Here is a 13,299-nt window from a genome sequence, read left to right on the forward strand (position 1 = left end):
GAAAAATGCTTGGGGGTACAAAACTTAATCAAATGGCCCTAGAATCAAATACAAGCTGCTGCAAATAATTTCTTGAGTGTTTTCTCTGTAGCATTAGTGTACCTTAGTGGTATCCAACTTGACTTTGGGTTCCTAAAGGATTCATACTGTGACATTATGATGTTCTTTTGAAGATTGCAAAGACAAAGTTATAAGAGATGCCATCACAGCTCTGATATATTTGTAAAATCCCATAGAAAAATAACTGAAAAATACAAATGACAATATCTGGATATTTCAGATTTATACCTTAGCCACCATATACAGTCATAGTCCAAGTGCTAAAGGCTTTAAGTTTTAAGTGAAAACTGTAACTTAATTTTCTCTTGAAGCTTAATGAGATAAGAAATGCAGGAGAAATCCCAGGCTAACTAGCTTTCACAAACACAGGTGTGAACGGGAGATCCTGTTATAAGCAAGATGGAAGATGAGAACTGGCACCCCAGGTCATCCTATGACCTTGACTCCATACTTTGTCATGTGTGCTTGCACTCATACATGTGCACGCAAATATGCGTTCACCCAAAGAATATTTTTTTAAGTGTGAGAAGTTAACATTAATCATTCTTAAAGAATTTCTTGCCTGGTATAAAAATAAATACCCCATGATATTAAGTTTAAAGGCAGGAAATATAATGAATACCAGAGCAAACTATGAGGACTTGATCGAATGAAAAACTGTGTCTAAGTGAACATGGATCAGAAGGAAGGGTGGTGCCACTTCAGAGGCAGAACACTGGTGAGCTTATCAAAAGGCAATAGCGCTACAAAAGCGTTCTCTTTCCACGCTGGGAGGACAAACCAGAGGCTGATGGTTAATTCCAAATAGTTTTCAAAACCCTTGGACTAATAAGTACAGTCTTTTGGGTTTCCACACACGCCAAGAAAGCCCATACCAATGCTCTGAGCCCCTAACTCATCAACACTTGCTTCTTTGAGGTTTAGGGGTAAGGTTCAGCATTCTGTTGGGTTCCAGATTTTTAGACTTTTACTTCTTGGGCTGTTTCTTCTCCCTTGTTCCTAGTTGTGGATTTTTTCCCCTTCCTTTCCACTACTTCTGGTCTTTTGTTTCCAATGCTTTCTTCAGAGCCCTTCTGCACAGGAGCCAAATAAAGAAGCCCATGCTTCCTCGATGGCCTTTTTACCAATGTTCTTTCCCTTAGAGTGAGAGCAGAGTATCCAAAGAAGCACGAGACGTGTGCTAGGGTTCTCCAATGGAACAGAACCGAAAGGGGGATAATGATAGCACCGATTATTGGACTGGCTCCCCAAACCTCAGAGATTGCTAAGTCCCGAGATGGTTATCAGCACACTGGAGGGCCAGGGAGACCAGTAGGTAGGCCCTAAGTCTATGAAGCCCAAAGGGCTGGAAGTCTCCTGAAGAGCTACTGGTGCCAAGGAAAACCTGATATGCATTAAACACCAGCAGAGTAAAACACACTGCCTTAAAAAGACCCATCAGCAAGAGCTGGGTTCCCCATTTGTGTGTCATTATTTCATCAGGGCCAGAAACCTATTAGACGGTGCTGCCTGCACCAAAGCCAGGGTATTGTGCTATTCAGTTCACTGGGCCACATGCCAATCTTCTCTGGAAAACACCTCCACAGACACATCCAATAGGATGCTTTATCACATCTCTGGGGACTTTTTAACAACCCAAACAAGGCATCACAGGAACATGTGAGAAGAACACTGTGAGAAATACATGTGGGAGGCCTTTTATTGTCTTATCTCCTGATAAGTTCTCCAAGGGTGCACCAAACAGGGCTGGAGAGATGGCTCAGCAGTTAAGAGCACAGACTATTCTTCCAGAAGTCCTGAGTTCAATTCCCAGCAACCACATGGTGGCTCATAACCATCTGTCATGGGATCTGATGCCCTCTTCTGGTGTGTCTGAAGACAGCTACAGTGTACTTATATATAAAATAAATACATCTTAAAAAAAAAAAGTCTTGGCTCCACCCAGACTCACTGAACCAAAAATTCTATGTGTGGATCTAGCCAAATGTGACTCTGGTGTGTTGACAATTCTTTAACTAATGAAAAATGTCTCCATTTCAATGCTCACTAGCATTTAGGGGTGGGGCAGTACTGCTTTAGTGGCAGGGATGATGTTTTCTTCCCAATGAATTTCCTCTGAAAAATGTTATTACCTTCCTAGAAATAATGTTGTGTGATCTCTTGGGCATAAATTTTCTTATATAGGGTTCTTTCAAATACTTGTTAACATAGTTGACTAGTGCATGCAGCATTTTCCCATAATTCCAAGTAGAGGGGGGGGGCTTGAGGGTACTAAGGAATTGTAAATGACATCTGGTCTGTGTCCTTTACAGTGCCTTTTCACCAGCATCCTTGGTAAAATGGTGCTTGTTGATCAGGGGCATGAAATGTGCAAATGGATTGTGTTAGTACATGCTCCGTATGGTATGCTTGCAGATTGGAAAGGGAAAGCCTGGTTACTGAGAACAGTATATAAACCTTATGCCAACCGAGAGCTCTTAATATTTCATGACATAAAAAAATTCTAACATTGACAACAGGTCCTTCCTTATATTATATTTTATCATATTATTCATAACATTTGTATATACCAGAAGAAACTGGGTGTGAAGAATTGTTTGCCTTCTGCTTCATATTTGTTGAATCAGTAAATCTGAATGATCAGTTGCATTTTTAATCAATAGCACCTACAGTCATGATCTGACAGGGTAGGAGACACACAGTGGTCCACTGAGCTCAGTTTAATTTAAAACTTCTGAAAGAGTCAAGGCTGATCCATTAGGCTTCAGAGTACTATATGCCAAGGACAGTATATAGAGAAAGTTCATCAGTCTATTTTTTTTGTTTTTGTTTTGTTCTTGAGATAAGAGTCTCATTATGTAGATCAGGCTGGTCTCAAAGTCACACAGACCTGCTTGCCTCTCTCTCCTAGGTGCTGAGATTAAAGTAAATTCAGTCACTCTCGTCAGGAGCTGACTATGGATACAGCTGTCCTTAATACAGCTACACTGAACTTAAGAAAAATGACCTAATGAAAAGGAAACAGATTTGATGGTAACATATCCCTTTGTCCAGCATTACCACGTGGACGTTACATTGGGTCTCATGACTCAAGATTGTCTTGGAAATGTAAGCCTGTGTTGCATACACAAGTATGTGTGTGTTTATGGCAGCATGTGTTCTAGGAGATTAGTGTGGTGCCACATACACACCAAATCCTAATGTATCTCATTACCCAGAAATTTTATCTTCTTGCCTTCACACATTAAAAGAGTCTTTTATGTGGCCATTTAAGTTGCAAATATAAAGAATTTCTGAATGGGTATGTGGTTAATAAATGCTTGAGAAATTCTATAAAACTAATACAAGTTAAAACCTTGCAGCTAAATGGCTATGCCATTTGATAAGTATGTACTGAGTGCCTATTATGGACTCAAGTCAAAGTACACAGCTTTACAATGCACCTTAAGCTTTCTTCTGTCCAATCAGACTACAACAAAACTTTCTAGAGAGACAGATTTCCCTATCCAATTTTCCTTTACTATAGCCACTTTCCACTGTGGCTTTATGAGTGCACGAGAGACTTTCAAACATCTATGCAATTCTTAATCCTTCATTTCATACAGCGAGTTCTTCAATATTTATCTATCTCACCCCTTGAGTCAAACAGACAAATAATTCATGAGAGCCAAGTTCATTTCCCCTTACATTCATTTCATTAATGGGACTATTCCACTTGGTTTTTTGTTTTGGCTTAAAAGAATGGCAGACATCACACAATTCTAGAATTAGACATGGTATCAACCAAATCATAATTTTCATGCATAATTCTATCCTACCGCCACTGCTCCCTACTATTCTTCCCATGACATTTCCTTCCAAAATAAGGAACAGAGCACACATTAGACAATCAAGTACAGGGCCACAGCCATCCTTCATAGCAATTTGTAAGTGTTGCAATTCTCATCTCTATCTGTGCCCCACCCATCCTGAGCGTTATTCTTGTTCCTCGGAGTCAGGGTCAGATCCTAACTGCTGAAGAAGACCTGCCTAGGCCAAGATGCATAGCAATCATCCTCCATAATCGTTAATGAAACCAATTATAATACAAGAGTTGGCGAAGGGAGCCAGCTAAGGGTGGTATAAACCAGAGTTCCCACTGATCAGAGGCTGAGTTAATTGGAAGTTAGAGCTCCTATACAGCAACTGCTTGTACTTGTGCAAAAATACTGCTCAGACAGAGTCTGTTTTAATTCAGTTGAAACTACAGGTCTGAAAGAAAGTCAGAGAAGAGGCAGTAACTGAGCAATTGTGAGCAAGTTTATTTCTGTACTTTTCCATTTGGAAGTTTACCCACACATGTTGTGTGGATCAAGCAGTTCTTACTCCTTGGGCTCACAATTGGCCGCAACTTTGGGGTGGAAATCAGCACTCTAGCATGCTATGAACTTAAAGCAGTGTGACTGGTGGGGGGAAGCACAAAACCTCCTATTTAGAAACTACATGTCATGGTTGGGAAGAAAAAGAAAAAGAAAAAAAAAAACAGAAAAAGAAAAAGCCTAAGTCCTTGATGGAAACTACAAACCAGGCTATATTCTCTCTCACCTCGCATGGCTAATGCTGGTACAAGGTAATGCTCAGTATACCTAGACAGTGCTAATAATGCAAGGAGTGATGTGACTGTCACTCCTAGAATTTCTTTATGTCAACAAGACTTTCAAACATCTTTTTAAAGACTGGTTTATGTCTTGTCTAGTGGTGTCAAATATAATCCATCTGGGGGAACATAAATAAAGCTAAGGCTGTTGGAGGTCTGCTAAGAAGACCTAAAGCCTTATAAAACTTGGAGCTGTTTATCCAAAAGGAAATGCTTAATGGCTCTACCTTGCAATGTTGTGAAATGTCCCAGACATCCATGAGACTAGAAGCGACTCCTGAGTGAAAACTAAGGAAGGGAACCTCAGCAACTACAAAGAGTTTATACTACCTGGAAGCTAAATGCCACAAGCACTGCACACATCAAAAATTTAAGAATCAGAACTTCTTACCCCTCTCCTCCCATGCATTTTATATGCACACTATTATATTTACCAGGAGAGTAGTGGGGATAAGAATTGAGCTTGGGGCTTGTAAACACTTCTTGACTCTAAAATTCAATTATTCATAGTGTTAAAAGGACTGATTTAACATGGGAAAAACTGGAGTGAAACGCCAACCTTTCCTATAAACATATTCTATGTAAATATCCTGCTTTTTAAAAAAGAACATCATGTACTTCTGGAGTTTCTATCGCCAGCCACTTGCCTTGCATCAAATAAACATTCAAAATTCTTGAAAAGGGTCAAGGGAGCTCTGCTTGTGCTATTAAATAGCATTAGTTACTTCTATATAAACAATCCGACTGGGTATTGATGAATGAGCTAGAATGTATTCTAGAATGAACTCATGACCTTGAGAGACTGGAAGCCCTTTCTATTCAATCCATTTGTTTGGTAGTGTAAATCACCCCTTTGCGTTTACTTTATGAGGAAGCCGTCTTTACACATAAGGATTAATTTCTCCTTCACTATAAATGCTGCATCTCACAGCATTAGTATGGCTTGCCAACACTAAGTTATCACAGCACCAAAATTCTTGAGAAGCCGTTGTAAGTACAGCAACTCATCCTTTTCTGGTAGGCAAACTGAAGGAGTCAGTCTATACAATTTTCACTGCAAGCAAGCATGTAATGAAGAACAGCACAGATGGGCATCTACGAATGGAGGGAGAAGGAGAAACAGAAAGCATTTTCCTGACAATGTGAACTGCTGGCTTTGTGACTATCTCCTCTTATACCTAATCTTTTTAGTAGTCTGATCATGTGTAGCAGTCACTTTCCTCTGCTGTGGCATGTAACTCTTGGACAGCATGTGAGAGATCATGGGGGTACTAAAAGGTCACATAACCAACTTATGTTTAGCAGGAGATAGGAAATTAATAGGTAATCCCTAAGTTGGCAGGCCAACTGTAGCTGTCATTTAGGGCTGTTAACATATCAAAAAGTGCTAGGGGATCCTGCCAAAGGATCAGTCTTTTCTTTCAAAGGTTAATGTTATTAGTGACTTCTCTTAGGGAGAAAATAGAGTATTTATTTTCTTATGGATCTTGATTTTTGGCTATATTGGCCAGTGATTTAGACTGAGCACTATGTACTTAGTACTTCTTCTAGTATTGTTCAGTTTACAGAGCTAGCCACTTGGGACTTAGCACTCTCATATTTCTTTGTACCCAGTAGCCCCACAGAGAAGGCTCTAGACATATATAAGTAAGCTAGGGTGCTACAGCAACCACAGCAAGCATTCTAATGTACATTTTGTGTCCAACACTCAACAGGTTGTCATATGGCTTCACAAATCCATGTGTGTGTGTGTGTGTGTGTGTGTGTGTGTGTGTGTGTATGTGTGTGTATATATGTGTGTATAATGTGTGTATATATGTATACACACACACATTCATGATCTCATGTCAAGAAAAAACAGGGCACCAAGTCATTTAGTGATTCTAATTTCATGGATATATGTGTATTATGTGTTGACACACAAAAAAGGATGAAGTATAAATACAGTGACAATATGGAATGTTAATGATCAAAGATGACATTTTTCAATGTCTCTCAAATTTTTGTTCCCTCAAAATTTTCAATGACATTCATTCATACGTATATTCATATGTATATGCATATTCATATGTATATGCATATGTAGACACTGTAGCTGTCTTCAGACTCACCAGAAGAGGGCATTTGAACTCAGGACCTCTGGAAGAGCAGTCAGTGTTCTTAATCCCTGAGCCATCTCTCCAGCCCCAGCATTCCAATTTTGACTTATATAACATTTCTACAAATTCATGAGGTAAGAGTGATATTTTGATTCACAAATGCATTAGGTAATGATCAACTTGAGGGATTAATATACCTTCACCTTAAACTTTTGTCAATTCTTTTTGGCAAGTGTATTTATATTCTTCACTTCGATTTTGAGATATCCAATACATTATTGTTGTTTATGGTACATTTACTTGGTAACAGCACACCAGAGCTTACTCCTCTATGCAACTACACAAGTAACCAATGGCCAACCTTCTCCCAATTCTCCTCCCTTCTACTCCTCCTCCCTCGATGAATCTACTCACAAATTTTGTGAGGTTTTAAAAGACTCATGTAGTGCTTCCATGTTGTCACAAATGTTAGGATTTCATTCTTATAGCTGAATCACATTCTGTGTGTGTACATCAAATTGTCTTCTTCCACTAATCAGTTGATAGACAAGTTGAATGAACACTCTGGTCACTGTCAACAGTATGGGCAGTATGACTTTGTAAGAGATTGCTTTCATTTGTACTGGTTCTCTGTTCAGCAGTGGAACTGCTACACCACATGATATGGTATATGGTCTATCTAATATATTCTGCATTACTGTGACACTCTTACAACACCTACAACAGTATACTAGGGCCCCTTCCCCTCACAGTATTTTGTGATCAGAAAAACATCCTTCCTGTCTGCAAAAGGGGTCTTCGTTTCTTCTACTCAGGTGCATCAGTGCACTTTTTTTTTTTTTTTTTTTTTTTGCTTTTTCCCAAATTGTCTACATCGAACAGTGACAACAAAGAAAAACATCATTTTAAAAATACCAACGAGGGTCTATTTTTTTCCACCAAGAAAAGTGCTTCGTTTACAGAACAGAATGTTTCTCACTGTAGCAATTTGAAAATTATGATAGGTATGTAGAAGGCCCCAATTACCTGTACCTCCACGACTGAAAGAAAACTCCAGCAGCTTGCTGAATTTCTTTTGTCTTTTCTCCCATGAAAATGTATAGTATCACGTGACCCATTGTCTGGGGCCTCCCTGTTTCTGTCATGTAACATTACATACTTATATTTCCTATGTGATTCAAGGTTCTTCAGAGGCATCATTTTTAAGGTAAGCATTTAATTGTTTGAAGTATTTCTTTAAGATTATAGTATAATTACATCATTTGCCCCTTTCTTTTCCTCCCTCCAAGCCCCCCATATACCCTTCCCTGTACTCTTTCATATTCATGGACTCTTTTTTCATTAGTTGCTGTTACACGCATTTCATTTGAACATGTAGATGCATATATATTCCTAAATACAACCTGCTCAGTCTGTATAATGTTACTTATACCTGTGTTTTCAGGGTTAATCATTTGGTATTAAATAACCAATTGGTGTGCTCTTTCTTGAGGAAGACTATTTCTCCCACATGTAACATTTTGGCTACTTTCCAATATTTTCGTATTTTAATTAATACTGTGATGTGCATCCTTATTAACATCTTACACTGCTTTTTATGCACTTCTCCTTTTCCTTAGAATACATAGCTAGTAGTCAATTACTAAGTCAAAGGATTTGAATATATTTAAGACTTCTACTTGTTTTCTTGTTTTTTGTTTTTTGTTTGAGACAGGGTTTCTCTGTGTAGCCCTCGCTGTCCTAGAACTCAGTCTGTAGACCAGGCTGGCCTCGAACTCAGAAATCCGCCTGCCTCTGCCTCCTAGAGTGCTGGGATTACAGGTGTGTGCCACCATTGCCTGGCTATTTAAGACTTCTAACACACTCTTACATCAATCACCTGAAAGGTTTGTCCATGAATTACACTTGATATTTGAGTCATGTTTAATTTTAAGTTCCCGTTGGTTGCTTCATTAATTAATTCCCCCAAGAGGGAGGATGATGAAGATGTGCTGGACCAATGAACAACAACAGCCATCATCATTGTTCTGGATTCTGCAGGAACTGCACATGCACTTTCAATCCAATGGGATAACTAATGCCACAGCAAATGCTTACACCTCAGAGAACAATTCAAAAGGCAAGAAAAAAAATCACTGATACCAATATGTGCTCATTCATGTCAAGCTTCACAGATACACTGAAAAAGAGTTGGGGTGGTAAGGTGGAGAGATGGCTCAGCAGTTAAGAGCACTGACTGTTCTTCCAGAGGTCCTGAGTTCAATTCCCAGCACCCACATGGTGGCTCACAGCTTCCAGGAGATCTACTGACTTCTTTTGACCTCCATGGATATCAGGCATGCACTTGATGCAAATCATGTGCATGCAGACACTCATACAAACACATAAAATAAAAATTAACAAGTAAGCCCTTTTAAAGGGATTAGCAAAACCACACAGGTCCGTACTGCATGGATGGAAAAGAAAATGGGAAAAATAGCAGTGCATTCCAAAGAAATGAAAGGCAGTTAGTGTGATCTAGGACAATGCATTTTTAAATAGGCCAGATGGCTTCCTGTCTTTCTTTGTACTTGGTGGCTACTCTGCCTGTGAATTGTTGCCCGATACACTGTAATGAGGTTTCAAACAGGAATGCTTGTTTTAAAGTTTTAAGGACTGAAATCTGAAGTGAAGATTAAAATCAATCTAGGGGATCAAGAAATGGCTCAGCTCTTAAGCATACACACTGCTCTTGCAGAAGATCCAAGTTCAATTGGCAGCATTCATATGAAGTGGCTCCCAACAGCCTGTAATTCTACTTCCAGGGCATCTGAAGCCCTCATCCGGCCTCCTTGGGCACCTGCACCCCTGCACATACACTCACACATAAACACATACATCTACACATAATTAAAAATAATAAAAATCTTCAAAATCTCAAGCTAAAGCCAGCAGTGGTCACAGACTCCTTTAATCACAGGTGGATCTCTGTGACTTTAAGACCACCCTGGTCTCCATAATGAAAGCCTTTCTCCAAAAAACAAAAGCTAACAAAATAGTCTGTTTATATTACTATATGCATTTCTGTAATATTCAACATATGGCTTTTAGGTTTTATTTTCCAAACCTAAAAGCAAGGTCTTTATTAATTATGGGTAAGCAACAAACTCTTCACCCTAATAAAAAATTCATGAAATTGAAATATAGTTAGGAGCAGGTCTAGGAAAATTCTAGAAATGGCCATGAAGCTCACTTAAATATATCTGTCACTGAAGGTGAATGGACAGCTCAGTTACACCGACTTCATTACTTTCAGAGGCCTACAACTTCAAATGCCTTCAACAGCCTGAGTTTTTCTTATTGGCTTAATGAAATAATGGCTGATATGAATGAACTACAGTGATTAAAACACAGCTTTAGCTAAGTCTGAAGAGCGCTTCATGTCATGCCTGTGTGAGATAAGCACAATGAGAGTGGGGGGCCACTCTAGCTTACACAGCCCAGGCCGAGAGATGGGATGGACAATTATGTCTTTTATGTGCATTTTAAGCTAATTTAGAAATTTTCTACTATTATTCAAGTTAACAAGCTGCAGGCTCATGGGAGGGTTTTCAAAGAAAGACCTGGGGAAAGTAGCTGAGGGTACCATACAGATGGCTAATTAACATCTTAGAAGACCTTTCACTAAAGCATCTGGTCTAGTCCCATATTTAAAAGATTCACAGAATTTTTAGAATTTGAAAGGGTTTTGAGGGAGCATCTTGCTCAACCCCCTCATTTTATGGATGGGAAAACTGAGACCCAGTTAATTACCCCAGGTCACAGAGGGTTCTGCTGAAGAATCAGGCTGACAATTCCTTGTGTTCTGCCTCCCAATCAAACTGGCTTAATTTCCTCCTAAAATGACAAAGAGTTTTCCCAATAGATGAGTATCAGGTGACATCTTTAGAGCCTTAAGATTTAATGTGAAAAATATCTAGCAAATAGTTTAATTCAGGGAGTTGTTTAGCAGTAGTGTTTCTTCATGGTTATTATATCATTTTATTATGTAATCGAGGAACGTATTTAAGACAGCAGCTTTGATCACCTTAATAACTCATGTTTCTTTTAAAAAGAATGAGTCTCACAAGATGCCAGACCTTTGGGGATGGGTCTTTATGTTGTAGTCCCCAAACACGGATTATGCTCCACTTCTGTTTCTATTCCCCTTGCCAAGTAATTCTTCCCAATACCCACTTCACTGACTGATTAGCATATTCATGAGACAACTGCTTCAGCTAATTAGCAGTTTTATTACCAAAAAATTCCCAAGACTCGCCAAGAGGGGGAGCAGCTACCCCTGTCACTCTAATGCTCTGGCTCTAGAACCATTTTAAGATAAAGAGTTGGCAAAAAAGCCTGAAGGACAGAAAAATACAGAAGCCAGTCCTCGCACCCAGAGGCATATATTGAAAGCATAGGAGGCCCACTGACACAGGCTCGGTAGTTACAGACTAAGTATAACCCCCGAAACCCACAGCAAAAACAGACAACTGACTCCTGAAAGTTGATGCCTGACATCAACACAACCTGTACAATGGACACACCACACCATGTATACACACACACAAAAGAATACTTGTTATTGTTGTTATTATTATTACTATCAATAAAAGTTTAATGTTTGGAAAATAAACCTAAGAAATTGGTTGAAAATACTACATGGAAATATTGTAAATTAGGTGTTTTCTTGTTATTTACCTAGATCTGAAAACATACATGCACAGCTTAGAATGTACAAATCAACTTATAAACGTTGTATTTACTTGAGAAACACAAAACAATAGAAAATGGAAAATATGGAAGCAAAAAAATAAAAGTAAAAATAAAAACCACCAAACAAACAAAAACCAACCAGCCTCTCCCCAAATCCTTAAAGACAAATAAATGGGCAAAAGGATTTGTTCTTCACATTTGATGAGTCCATTATGCCAGAGCAGGTATTACAGCACTCACTTGCAATGGAGTCATAATGAACAAAAACTGTGCTGCTGAGCAAGACCATTTCCAGCCTCGTGCATATACATACATTTTGAGAACACAGAAAGTTGCCAGGGCTCAAAATCTGGCTCTGTGAGTCTGCATTTTGATCTTGGACACAGCCAGATGTTCTTTGGAAGTTAATGGACCTATTTCTTATGCTTTGTTTGTTTTTGTTGATTTTTGCTATTTGCCTTACTCCTTTTGCTATTTCCTCACTATATATCTTCAAGTGGGGGTTGTAACTTTGCCATCCTTCTTGGTTTCCCAGCCACCATCTTGTTTCTCTGTCCAATTGCTGATTCTCCATTTACATCAAAGATAGATGGTTTGTCCTTTTTTTAAAAATCATACTTTGAACAATTCTTTGATCAAAACAACCACCTATGGACTTCAGAGTATTGAAATAACCCTAAAGTGCTTTACTCAACATCCTGATCTTTTAAAAAAATATATCAGCCAAACAACTGATGAAGCACCTACTAAAAGATTGCTAAGCTGATGTTTTATTATGGAAAATTGTATCAGAAAACTTAAAAAAAATGTGTACAATATTTGAGCTCTGTTCTGATCTCCAGACCAAACAGATTTCAGTGGCTTACAACAAATTTTAATTGGTGCTCATTAACTTCATTGTCTTTGCCACGTTTTAAATTAGAGCCAGAAGACATATTCAGGAGCTTTTATAATCATTTTTGAGTATGTTTTGGAACTGATAAAGATACCGTTTTAATGTATTTATTAAATGAGAAGAACAATTGTTTCTATGTTTTAAATAAAAAGCAAGCATATGTTAACACTTACTGATAACAGCTCTCCATACAGCTTTCTTTAAAAGAAAGCATGCACATTGTAATCATGCTACGTAGTATACTGCTACAAAACCATGAGGAGGAAGGGAGAAGCAGCTAAACTATCAGACCTATAGACAGTAACTGTGGGCTCTAGAGAAAGATATGCCTGCCGAGTCTATACCCAGAGGTGGATTCCACAACTTTCTCTTTGAGAAGCCCACACCTATGCTCTTGGTTGAGTCTTCCTTTTTGCTGAGCACCTTTCTCTTTCTCTCAAACTGAAGCCTATATTAAATGCTTTATATTAACCCTCAGATGTACTCCCTCTAAAAAAGAATAAAAGAAACGAGGTAACTTAGGGAAGATGGACTTGTGGCTCGGAAACAAGTTTAACTCCACTGCATAATGCTGTCAACAGGAGCAGGACTTAAGTTTCCTTTCTAATTTGGTCATGAAAGTCCCATGTGATGATTTGGAAAACACTCACCTCTCAAATATGTCAGAGACAAGAGATGTTCAGTGTTTCTGGACATGGTACTGCACAGCTATGCCTCATTTTCTCATAGCCCAATGGCTTCCAACAGACCAACAGACCTAGTGCTAGGCATAGCACTGGGAAAGCTAAAGCAAACTAGCAAATCACAGGCCTCCCTCTCAAAAAATAAAAAATTAGATGGACTCAGAAGGGACAGGTACTGAGAGTATGAATGAG

The 13,299-nt window shown here is 38.8% G+C and overlaps 1 protein-coding gene across 1 annotated transcript in view; it reads right to left on the reverse strand.

Moving 5' to 3' along the window:
• The window catches only part of Gpc4 (glypican 4), a 113,446-nt gene that overhangs the window by 24,965 nt on the left and 75,182 nt on the right, over window positions 1-13,299 (reverse strand). The gene's annotated exons all lie outside the window — the stretch shown is intronic.

Source organism: Apodemus sylvaticus, chromosome X, assembly GCF_947179515.1.
Source record: "Apodemus sylvaticus chromosome X, mApoSyl1.1, whole genome shotgun sequence".
NCBI lineage: Eukaryota > Metazoa > Chordata > Mammalia > Rodentia > Muridae > Apodemus > Apodemus sylvaticus.